Here is a 12,891-nt window from a genome sequence, read left to right on the forward strand (position 1 = left end):
CAGTCTTTGCATGGATGAAAGACAATTGTCTCAATCTCAACTCCAACAAGACTGAGGTCCTCATCCTGGGTTCCACCCCCTCTGCCTGGGAAGACTCCTGGTGGTCCGCAGCTCTCGGGATCCCCCCCCCTTCACCCACCGACCACACACACACAACCTCAGCATCACCCTCGACTCCTCGCTTTCAATGACCTGTCAAGTCAATGCCCTCTCATCATCGTGCTTCCACATGCTTCGCCTACTCCAAAAGATCTTCAAATGAATCCCCATCGAGGCAAGGAGAACAGTCACCCAGGCACTCGTAAGCAGCAAGCTTGGCTTCGGCAAAGTGCTCTATGCCGGCATCACCAAGAAAGGTCAAACAAGACTCCAGAGAATCCAGAACGCCGCTGCTAGACTCATCATGCACATTCCTCGCCACAACCACATCCCTGAACACCTGAGAGTCCTCCACTGGCTTCTGGTCAACAAAAGAATCACCTTCAAGATCCTCACACACACATACAAGGCCCTACACAACATTGGACCCGCCTGCCTCAACCAGCGACTCTCCTTCTACATGCCCACCAGACAGCTCTGCTCCTCCCAGCTGGCTCTTGCCTCCACCCCAAGGATTCGTACAATCTCAGCTGGAGGAAGATCCTTCTCTTCCCCCATGGCGCAGACATGGAACACGCTGCCTCCCCACCTCAGGCAATCCCCCTCACTGATCCAGTTCAGGAAGGACCTCAAGACCTGGCTCTTCGACTAATCAGCATTCTTCCCCACAGCATCTTGAGACCCTCCGGGTGATAAGCCACACTTTAGAAATACCTGATTGATTGATTCTAAAACCATAGTTTTATCACCTTGGCTGTCCTATTATCTTTGTCAGTGTATAATAAGAAAGGAAAATATGCCCTCTTGTACCTGGATCTTGGCTTCAACACATTTATCTGATGATTTTATGATATTGGCAAAGAAAATATGTCCCAAACAACAACAATTCAAAGCTAAGAGCTTAGCATATAAATAATAAATGCATAGTTTTGAAATTCCTTAACCACATAATAGGCTTCTTACATCTTTATACACTTTCTGTATAATATTGTTTTTACCATTGTCTTGGTATTTACCTAGCACTTTCCGTAACCTTTACGGACTGTAAGAAGCTTTTCTGTTGTCCAGTAAGCAGTTAATCTTATTTCCTTTCCTTTCCTATCCTTTGTAGCACTTGGTAACCCTGATGAGGCAATTGAGCGCTCTGATTTTTCATCATGTTGCTTGGCTCCATTCAGATGTATGATTGAAAGTCTGCTGGTAATGGCGTAGGAAAAAGTGGGTTCTGTGCATGTGGTTTTTAGGCAGGATAGTAATATTCCATTGAAAAAGTCTGAATGTTGTGGTTAGTATAATGATTGACACACTGTTTATACGAGTGATAAACATTTTTGTGTTAGTTGTTATAAGATGAGTTAGCCGTTTCTGTCAACTTCATAGCCCATAGGTTAATAGCCTTTAATGGACATATTTTAGCTGTGGAATTAAACTGGGAATCTCCCTATAATTTGGGTCTGTCAAGTAGGGCTGTGGTCTTACCCATCATGACATTAAAGACCATCCTGAGTCATTGTGACCTATATAACAAAGGAGTGTCTTTGTGGGTGGATTTATGCCACGTGTGTATCAAAACTTTAGATTTCCTGTGGTAAATTTGATCGTACAAATCAATCCGAAGGTATGGTTAGCCCTGTGGGAGATGCAGAGAACTTTGAAAGAGATTGTTCTTGCAATAGGTAGCAATTGCCTCAAGGGAGGGGTGATTTGGATATATCAGTTCAGGCTAAGAACTTGTCTGGTGTCAACATTCTGGATGCATTGGAGTTTGTCAATCAAGTACTTTGTAAGCTCATAGTTGAGCCCATTAGTATACTGGAGGCTTGACAGCATTAGGCAATTGAGACAAGGCTGCTATGTGGGTAGCACAGGTAGGGCAAATCATCGTGATGTTCTCCTAGTGCTGAAGGCACCTTTTGTGCCATTTTGTGTCACATTCAAGTGAGTGTTTGGAATCCATAGTTGCACCCAGGTTGTTTCATTTTGTGGATCTGCCAGAGGGTAAACCATTGTCCTTATATGTAGTTGTTTCATAAGATTTTCTCATTTTACAAATGGCAATCTGTCTTTGAGAGATTTAATTCCATCTATAACATCCACTCAGTAAGGTCAAATGTTGCAAGGTTAAGTGGGTTTTCGATTTTAAGAAAATCTGGGTGTCATCTGCATAGTTTTAACAAGTAAATATAAAGGTTGTAACAAGCGCAAGGGGTGAGATTAAGCGTATATGGAAGGGGTGTGGGTAGTAATTGCTGAGCCTTAAGGAACACCTACCTTTTGCAAGAAAGGTGCTGATATGATTGGAGGCAGTGACATAATTTGTGTTCTGTCTGTCAGGCAGCACTAAATATGTTTTAGGTCCATACCCTGTGTTCCAATGTCGTTCAGCCTTTCTCAGAGCTGCTGAGAGCTCAAGTAAGAGGAGTGTATCTGCTCAGTTGGAGTCTACTCTATTCTTGAGGTTAGGTTGGAAACCTGACTATTGGTGGAGGGGAGGCTGTTTTACTCAAGGATATGAGATTTTAACAAATTCTGCTTTTTGATTGGTTACTGTAGGAAATCTGCCTTTTCTGCGTGGTCACCCTCAGATTTTTCACCTTTTGCTGGACTGTATAATTTTGCTGGATTTAGATCTCCATGCACTTTACCCTTGCCAACCAGTAGTAAAGTGCCTGTGCTCCTCCTATTAAACATGGTTAAATGGGTTTATTATTGATTGTCACATTTAACATGCCAGTAATTCTGTAGTATATGATGTGAAATGTGCACCCAGGGCATGGAGGTTAAATGCCACTTGGGGAGTGCAGCACCTTTTGTGCCATCCACTATAGTGGCAGTGCAAACATGGCTTCAGTACTAACCTGTGTGACCTGACTGTTGCAGTGTAAACATGCCCTGCCACCTGCCAAAATAATCCCTTTTGACAGGTAAAACCTCCCATTTTAAATATAAGTAAGTCACCCATATGTGAACCTTGCAGCCCACAGGGTGTGGTGCATGATATTTAAAATTGGGGCATGTGGAACATTTGTATTACCATGTCTCTACAGTGACAAGGCCTAAAAGATAGTTTCGCCATGGCAGGCATAGCTGTCCATGTATAGCATAAGAGAACAAATTAAAATACTAATACTGTTTCTCAAGAATGTGGCTAGCTAGATAGATAATGAAACCACTATTTCTAATAGCTATTAAACATCAAATCCCATGATGAAGTTGGATTTTAACAAATATGAAGGAAACGTAATTAAAAGAAAATACTCTTTACTTCCCTCAACTGTTAGTGGGCTAATTAACATAGGTCTATGCCAGCTGTCAGCCTGTGCACGGCCTGGAATAGGTGAGAAAAATTTGTGAAATGCCTCCCTGGGATAAACAAGAATCTGAATTGAATGGGCAGAAATAACTCCTCAGAACTCCACAGAATATGCAGCTTGGGGACTGTGGGTATTCATTTTGACACTACAGTGTCAAATCCTGCTTGTTAGGTCTGTTAAGTCAAATATAACACTTGGGGCACACTTGAAAGGGAGAGAACAAGGTGCCAAGGCAGTTCCTGTATATCTGCTGTCTGGTTGCTGGAGGACCCTGCATTTGTCCTACCAGACTTCTATCTATGTTATATATGGGAAAAGACTAGGATAACATAGCACCCCCCCCCCGACACACACACCCAGCCCTCAGGGCCCTCGTTTAGTTCACCATCTTTGAAAATGCCCTGACACATGGCATTTTGAGCCTATTTGAGGTAAGGCAAACAGGACCTACTGAAAAAATGGGTAGGGTTGGGCCCGGCAATTTTTTCCGCATAGGTTAGGGCATGCTGAAGAGTCACCCGAGCCTCGTAGCTGGGTCCAGGCAGAAAGGGGGCACCTCCATACAGCCACTTCAGAACACTTTCTGGACCTGTGGAAGATCAAGAGGACTGAACCTGCTTTATGTGAACTGAAAGGAGCCCTGAAGGGTTGGACCTACTCCTTTACCTAGGGCAAAGAAGTGGACTCCAAGGGGCATATTTATACTCCGTCTGCGCCGAATGTGTGTCAAAAATGTTGACGCACATTCGGCGCAAACTGTGCACCATATTTAAACTTTGACGCCCGAGCCCGCGGATGACAAAATCCCGCCGTGTGCGTCATTTTCTGGATGCGGGAAACCGCCTTGCGTTAATGACATGCAAGGTAGGCGTTCCCGTCCAAAAAATGACACAAACACCCGTGTGCCTTATTTATGCTACCGCGCAAAAATCCCACATGGCCGGGAGACGGAGTCGGAAAATGACGTACAGCCCGATTTGCATCAAAAATTAACGCCTGGGTCAGGGCAGGAGTTAAAATGGGGCAAACACACCTGTATTTAATGAAAACACACAGAAGCAACAGCTGAGCTCCAAAAGGAAGACCTGGAGGTGCTTCTCATCCAGCGTGCACGCAGACGCAGAGCACAGGACCAGCAACAGCAGCTTCCACAACACCAGCAGGGACCCCAAAGGCAACGCAGAAGGCAGGAGAGGATATTCCGCACCAGGACAACCCTTCATGGCCTCAGGGAACATTACATCATCCAGAGGTACAGGTTGAACTGGCAAGCCATTCAGCAGCTGCTGCGCAACATTGAGCCACAGTTGGCACCGAGCTTGCAGACACCCCGCACCATCCCATTGGAAACCAAGCTGCTAGCTGTACTACACATGTTGGCAAGTGGCTCCTTTCAAACCACTGGCGCCCTGGTTGCTGGGATCTCACAGCCATCATTCTCCGCCTTCCTGCCCAAGGTACTGGATGCCATCATCACACTCACACCCTGCCCCATCTGCTTCCCCAACACACAGCAGAAGCAGCAGGAGACAAAACAGGGGTTTTACCTCATTAATGGATTCCCATACATCCTTGGTGCCATTGACTGCACACATGTACGCCTTGTGCAATGTAATTTGCTGCAGGTCAAATACCGTGACTCACATGGCATTATGATGACTACAATAAAGGTCACATGCAATCATTGAGGCCGTTCCAATATCTCACATCACTCCTGCTCTCACATTGCCCACTACCAAGAGGCAAGTGGACTGTGCGAAGAACACATCTTGATGGGACAATATGGAAGGTGCACATTCCTACACATACACATTGTGACAAATTAACACACACACAACAGATATACTGCCATATGGACCTTCTGAAACTCAAAACGACAACCTCACAACCAAGTTAGCCAGCTGAACTAGACCATGTGCAGTAGTCTAGGTAGGCGTTACAACCTGAGTCAACTTGCCAAGGGCAGAGAAATAGGTCTAAAGTGAACTTGTCACACATGTGAAATTAGTGTACAGTCAAATGTTAAGACGTCAATGATCACAACGTACGGAGAAGTTTGGCTAATTGTCACCTTGCAAAATGTAAGCATCTCACTAATGGTTAAATTAATCTATTGCATAATCACAGCACAGAAACCGCCCTCATCTCAGTCACAGACGACATCAGAACCCTGATGGACAACGGAGAAACAGTCGCCCTCATCCTCCTCGACCTCTCGGCTGCCTTCGACACCATCTGTCACCGCACCCTAATAACCGCCTCAGCTCCACTGGGATCCAAGGACTGGCCCTGGACTGGATCACCTCCTTCCTCTCCAACCGCTCCCAAAGAGTCTACCTCTCACCTTTCCGCTCAGACCCCACCGAGATCATCTGCGGCGTCCCACAAGGCCCCTCGCTCAGCCTGACTCTCTTCAATGTCTACATGAGCCCCCTCGCCGACATCATATGCAAATACAGCATCATCATCACCTCCTACGCCGACGACACTCAACTGATACTTTCCCTCACCAAGGACCCCACCAGCGCCAAGACCAACCTGCAAGATGGAATGAAAGACATCGCAGATTGGATGAAACTCAGCCGTCTGAAACTGAACTCAGACAAAACGGAAGTCCTCATCCTCGGAAACACCCCGACCGCCTGGGACGTCTCCTGGTGGCCCACGGCCCTTGGCACCGCACCGACCCCCTCAGACCACGCACGCAACCTCGGTTTCATCCTGGACCCACTTCTCACCATGACCAAACAAGTCAACGCCGTATCATCCTCCTGCTTCCTCACCCTCCGCATGCTCCGAAAGATCTTCCGTTGGATCCCCGCCGACACCAGAAAGACCGTGACCCACGCCCTCGTCACGAGCCGCCTGGACTACGGCAACACCCTATACGCAGGAACCACCGCTAAACTCCAGAATCGTCTGCAATGAATTCAAAACGCCTCCGCCTGCCTCATCCTCAACATACCCCGCAACAGCCACATCTCCGCCCACCTGAGACACCTGCACTGGCTTCCCGTCAACAAAAGGATCACCTTCCGACTCCTCACCCACGCACACAAAGCCCTCCACAACAAGGGACCCGAATACCTCAACCGCCGCCTCAGCTTCTACACACCCACCCGTCCTCTTCGCTCCGCCAACCTCGCTCTCGCCGCCGTCCCTCGCATCCGCCGCACCACGGCGGGTGGGAGGTCCTTCTCCTACCTGGCGGCCAAGAAATGGAACTCCCTCCCCACCATCCTCAGGACCACCCAGGACCACTCCGCTTTCCGGAGACTACTCAAGACCTGGCTCTTCGAGCAGCAGTAACCCCCTCCCCCGAGCGCCTTGAGACTCGCACGGGTGAGTAGCGCGCTTTATAAATGTTTATGATTTGATTTGATTTGATATGTCAAAATGTATGGGATGTCCAGGGTACATAGATACAAACGTGTTACCACCACTGTCGAATTGATTCTGTGTATGGAACAATCATCTTAACCCCAGTGAAGACACAGGGACACCTGTATCACAAGTCACAATGCAAGGGAGTACACACTGTACTGCAACTCTCAAAATATACTGCTGACAACTGGGCAGCAGCCAAACACTCGTTCAGCCAAGAAAACAACCCAATGCTGATGGTACATCCTAGAAGCCTAGGAATCGACACAATAACACAAACACAAATGAGTCACAGACAACACAAGAGAACTACTGTCATGCAAGGTGATATTAATGGGGCAAGCTACATCAACATGATCTCAGTCATTTTCTCTTTCAGCTGATCAGGGGTATGGGATCCAGCCATGGATTATGATCCCATTTGCAAACCCAAGCACTGCAGCAGAGCGTGACTTCAATGAGGCACATAGGAGGACACGCACCATAGTCGAGAGGACCTTTGGCATCTGAAGTCAAGATTCAGGTGCCTCAACATCACTGGAGGGAGCCTCCTATACTCACCAGAAATGGTCTGCAAGACCATTTTAACCTGTGCCATCCTGCACAACATTTGTTTAGGAAGGAACATTCCCCTATTAGAACCAGAGCCACAAATGCCTGAAGAGGAGGATGCTGGCCATCAACATGAGGGAGACCAACCAAACACAGCTGCAGGATTGCGTAGATGCCAACATATTGTCACCAATTTCTTTTGACTCAACTCACCATCACCACTGTATTAACATATGTAAATAAACACCTATAATACCTATAATACCAAACCGTCCCTGAAAAAAGGGTCAACCTGTATTGTGTCTTTTATGGTCCAAATGGATCCAGCGACGCTTCTTCAGGACCAGATGGGGATATACTTCTCCTTCTATACAACTGAAAAAACTCCTATACAGTAAGACTGTCAGTTTGTCAATACTCCAGTCACTTACACTGCTTGTGTGTAGTTAGAATGTCCTATTCCTAACTGTCGCCCCTCCCACTAGAGGAACAAGCTTCATGGGACAGTGGCGGCCTGATGGCCGAGCGTGAACTTATCCTCCCACTAGAGGAACGAGCTTCATGGGACAGCGGCGGCCTGATGGCCGGGCGTGAACTTATTGGTGACGCGCCGTCGCTGAAACAGGGAACCTACGGGAGCGCGGCCAGGAGGTAGGTTTTTTTTCAGGGAAGGTTTGGTAATTCCACACGTTCCTCTCTCCATTATATGTGGTTGAGAGTGTTTTGATCATTATACTCATTCCACTCTCCTCATTATTTTTAGTCTTGGCCTTTACCCTCCATGGTTATCCCTTGGTGTTGGGTCCTGAGCCAATTTTATTCCTTATTGTTACTCTCTTTCTCCTCTCTTCCAGGCTCACTTTTGGAGTCTTGGCATCATCGAGTAAAGATCTCCAGCAAAGAGCCCCCCTATGGGGGGGTGCCCGTCAGACATTGCAGCACCAGTCTGACGAGGAGCAATTCCGATGATGAAGCATGACACCCATTTGGGTGTGTGAGGATTCTTGCTCCTAGAATTAGGACTTCTCCCTCCTATTGCTCTTTTTTGGAACAATCATTTTTGCTCACCTATATCTCTAACTATCAGAATAAGAGTGTAGCCTCATGGAGCATTGCTGATATACCGATCAGAACACATAAATTTCCAAAGCAATTGTGATGCATATGAATCAACAGTCACATTCACACACACTGTAAATTACATATATCGTGTACATTTCACCTTTGAAGGGCAATAGCAGAGGACCACACCTATTTCACACATACATGTTGGCAATATGGTTCATTGCAGCATATGGCACACAACTAAGACACCATCAGTCAATAATGGAACAAAAATCATCATACATGAGGCAGTGGATGTGCAATTACAATAGTAACATTAATGTATGGCCAGACCCTTGACAGCAGTAACTGTTACATCACCTATCTTTGCAAGGACTATGTGTGACTAGAATTCCATATAAGCAGAACATAGACAGCACAAGTGCCACACCCATGACAAGCATTGCGCACATGACATTCCATGTACATGTCAGCCTATGTCCTAAGTCGTGACACACCCATGTTCCCGGTCTCACCCCACCCGTCTTAAGAGGTACCTGGAATGGTAATATGTGTACCCAGATAATCCTCCTCTACACACACACAGACTCACAATGTTAATCCAGTGTGGTTCACCCTTTAGTATGGTATGCCATAGTCATTGTACTTCTGTCTGCATGGATGTCAGGTTAAATAATGCACTGGCTTGTAGTCTCTAAGCCCTGTTATCACCTCTAGATTGCTTCCCATGTGAAAGGTACTGTTGGCCATTTGAACTTGAATGTCACCTACAGGACTTGTGAGAGACTGATGCAGCACACACCTGTGAGCACCTCCATGCAGTCCAGCCATTTTAACATGCACTGCCCTTGCAGATGCTTGGAATAGCATAGAAGCTGCCATTTTATCGATTACACTGTTATACATTGCCATACAAATCAGCTGTGCAACACAGCCCTTGGGTTAATGTGTCACCTTCCAAAACACAGGACAAACACAGTTTTCCATGTCAACTGTCTTGTTCCTCCTCCGACCAGTCTTAGTCAGACCACTGAGTATGTACCTTGTGAAATTGCTGGATCCTGATTGACCCTACATCCTGTTAGCCTGACTGGCTCCTGTCTGTGCGTTACCCTAAAGGTTCTTTGTGGCTACATATCTATCATAGTTGTTTTCTCAACCCTCACATTCCTCCTGGGGTATTTTGTCAGGTGAGTCTACAATGCATACTCAAATACACTGTATAGCATAATCTGTTTATTTATCGTACCATTGTTGGGAACTTGTCTCCAAATGCCCAAATCATGGCCTATCCCTTGTCTGGGTCTCATGTATGCATGAGTGACAAATTGTGACAGTGTACCATGGCCGTATGCAGGGATTGGGTATGGTGCCTCCAGCAGAACCAGCAACGTCAGATAATGTGCATGAAAAGTCCACACATGTTAGGACCCTGACAGTCCACACGCTGATTCACATTGCTCACAAAATATTGATGGGCCGTGTGTGGTGAATAGGTGCAAGAATAATCAGCACAGAGGCTATGATGTTCCCAGATGCAGTGGGAATTTTAGAGGCCAACCTGTGTACAAATATTGTGATGACACCTGCCGGTACAAGAATCCTGAGATATTATCTTACTCAGCACACCAAGGTTGCCCTGTTGACAGTCTCATAACACGTCTGCAGTGACAGGGTAGGACCATCCTGACGTGGGTTCTCAAATCCTCATTGGCTTTACTTCCATTTTTCTCCAAAGGATACTCAGTAGATACAGGAATAGCAAGCCACAGACTCATGACTAGACCTGGACCTAACTGTGACAACATAGAACCCTAAAAATATAAAGGCTAAACCTTGGCCCAAACACATGAACCAGACACCTCTGTGCAATTGATCACTGGAAATATGTGGCCACGTGCTGCTTGGTCTGCTGGTCCTCCACTGTCACAGGTGAGTTGTGGCTCAGTTATATGACCTCTACTATGGCGCGACATTGCAAATGTGTTTTATCTTTGGCTCTCCGTGTCACAAACACGGTACCCAATTAGTATGTACATGTGTCTGACTCATGGTGGGTTCACCAACAAGTGCCTAGGAAGCAGTATCCAAAATTCCAGGACATGTAATGGCCAAGTTTTGGACCATTGACATGAACAACCGTCTGCTATCTATCTGGTGCATGCTTTGTCATTTGTGGTGTTTATGTTACCCAAAAACTAGAAAATGCACACAGCAGTTGTTGCTAGATGTATGACTAACACATGTCCTCTGTCATTTCCACAATGACTTGCATCTGAGGGTTGGACACATTGACTCCACATGCATACAAGCATATTTGCAATAATGCATCTTGTGATGGTCACACAGTGGGTCAACAACAATATTAGTAGCCGAAGCACACACATTGAGCCATAGGCAATGAGGTATTGTACTTATGTGCGTCACCTTGCTATCCTCTCCTGACGCCAGACATGCCCAATTTGTGTAATACATATATGTAGGCCACACGTTTGGCCATCTATTGTGTCAGTCAAGAGTGAAAATCCTGTACATGAAGTAGTGGATCATGGTCCGCAATAGTATGATGTGTCACATGTGCCCATACACCGTCATGCCCAAAGTGGGTGCAATCAGCCTATCTCAGTATTGTCACAACTGTAATGTACCATTACAATGGTAAAATGACCCAAACCCAGTTAATGCCTGAAATTTTGCCACATACGCGTCAAAAAATGACGCTTATGCGTCTAAAAATGACGCTTATGCCCGAAAAACAACGCATAATGCCCTGAAAGAACCATTGGCCCTGAGCGGTATCTTCCACACTGTACCTCCGAAAATTGGTTAAGTTTGAAACAATTTTGAACCATATGGATGCAGGCTTAAATTTACTCCTGTGCGTCAATAAAAAATGACGCGCAGACTGTTTGCGTCAAAATATTTTGATGCATGACAATAAAAACGCCCGGCATTTTAGGCAGGAAGTGATGTAATAAGATATCCTGTTTACAGAATAGGTACAGTGGGTGTACTTTCACTTTCACTTTGCAGTCTGTGACATTTCCTGACTGTGTGGTTGTGTCTCGATTTGTCTCTGTGCATTTAGTAAATTTGTCTCCTGTGTGGTCTTTTTATTGTCTTTTTGTGATTAAAAACTTGTTGTGGTAACCTGTCTGAGTGTTTTTTGTGGTCATTTGTGTTGTAAACTATTGTCTTTGTTTTGTTGGGAGTCTGTTGTGGGTAGTGTTAGTTTGGGTATAGTTGGGCTGTGTTAGTAGTTTATTTGAATTTTTCCTGTCCTACTTTCCCCCGATTCTCCTTTGTTCCCCTTTATCCCCTATTTCTCTTTTTGTACCATTATGTTGGGTAGGCCTCGTCTTGGCAGGGTGGGAGAGGAGGATTCATGTGTGGGTTCATGTGTGGGTTCATTTGGCTGGTGTGCCATTTCCTACCCCTGATGATTGAGGCAGGTGGGCGCGTGATACAGGGGTATCACACTGAGGCACGGAGGCTCCGCTGGGCAAAGGTGTTGCATCATCTGCAAAGGATTAACAACACACCCAGAAACGACCACCAACTGAAGCACCGCTGAGCTGACCATGTCTCCAGGGAGTAAGATCTGCTGGACCACCTGGGGATTGTGATTGGTGGCCCTGTTGGTGAGTACAAATCATGGTAATGTGCACGTTTAAATGCTCTGTAGTGACATTCGCTGATTTTTACAATATCTGCCGGCAATGTTGTTGAGTGTGTGCAATGCTACTGAAACATACAGGGTCATATTTCAACTTTGTTAAGGACCACAATTGCGAACTGTTTGGAAGCAAGAGCTCCACAAACTTACTGAATACATTTGTATTATGTAAGTTAGTGCCGCCTTTGTGTCAAACAGCAACACAAATCAGGTGCCAATTATGTATAGATATAGGCCACAGTTGCCTGTGAGGTATAGAATTTTCCGACACATTACCGTCATTTGTTGACGCAACAGCTAGACTGACTTTCTAAACACAACAGGAGCCTGAAAATTAGTGCAGGCTTCACGTCAATTAATGGTAGCAATGTGGCGCAAACATATGTCTCATGTGTGTTTGGTGAGTGTTTAAGGAAACCGATCATGGAAATCCTGAAAATCTTAGGAATTATTGTGCCTCTCCTTCATTTTGGATACATGTCTGATCTGGATTTGGACACATAGGTAACAAGTTCTAGCTGCGCTCAGCTAAAATATTAGACTGGTATTTGGAGTTTGTAGTGCCACATTAAAATTAGGGATGGCTGGCCAAAGGTATGCACATGGGTTCATATCTCTATGGTTGGTGCAACTCATCATAGCTGTGCCACATCAAATGAAGAAACTGTAACAAATTGAGGGCTAACAATTGTCCCTGGCCCTCTGTACATTGTACCTGTGTGTCATAAATTGGTCATAGTCACAATGGCTGGTTGACTGGTACTGCAGTCCTCACGGAAAGTGGCTTTGGATGTCACTCAT

The sequence above is a fragment of the Pleurodeles waltl genome, chromosome 6, assembly GCF_031143425.1.
Source record: "Pleurodeles waltl isolate 20211129_DDA chromosome 6, aPleWal1.hap1.20221129, whole genome shotgun sequence".
NCBI classification, from domain to species: Eukaryota; Metazoa; Chordata; class Amphibia; order Caudata; family Salamandridae; genus Pleurodeles; species Pleurodeles waltl.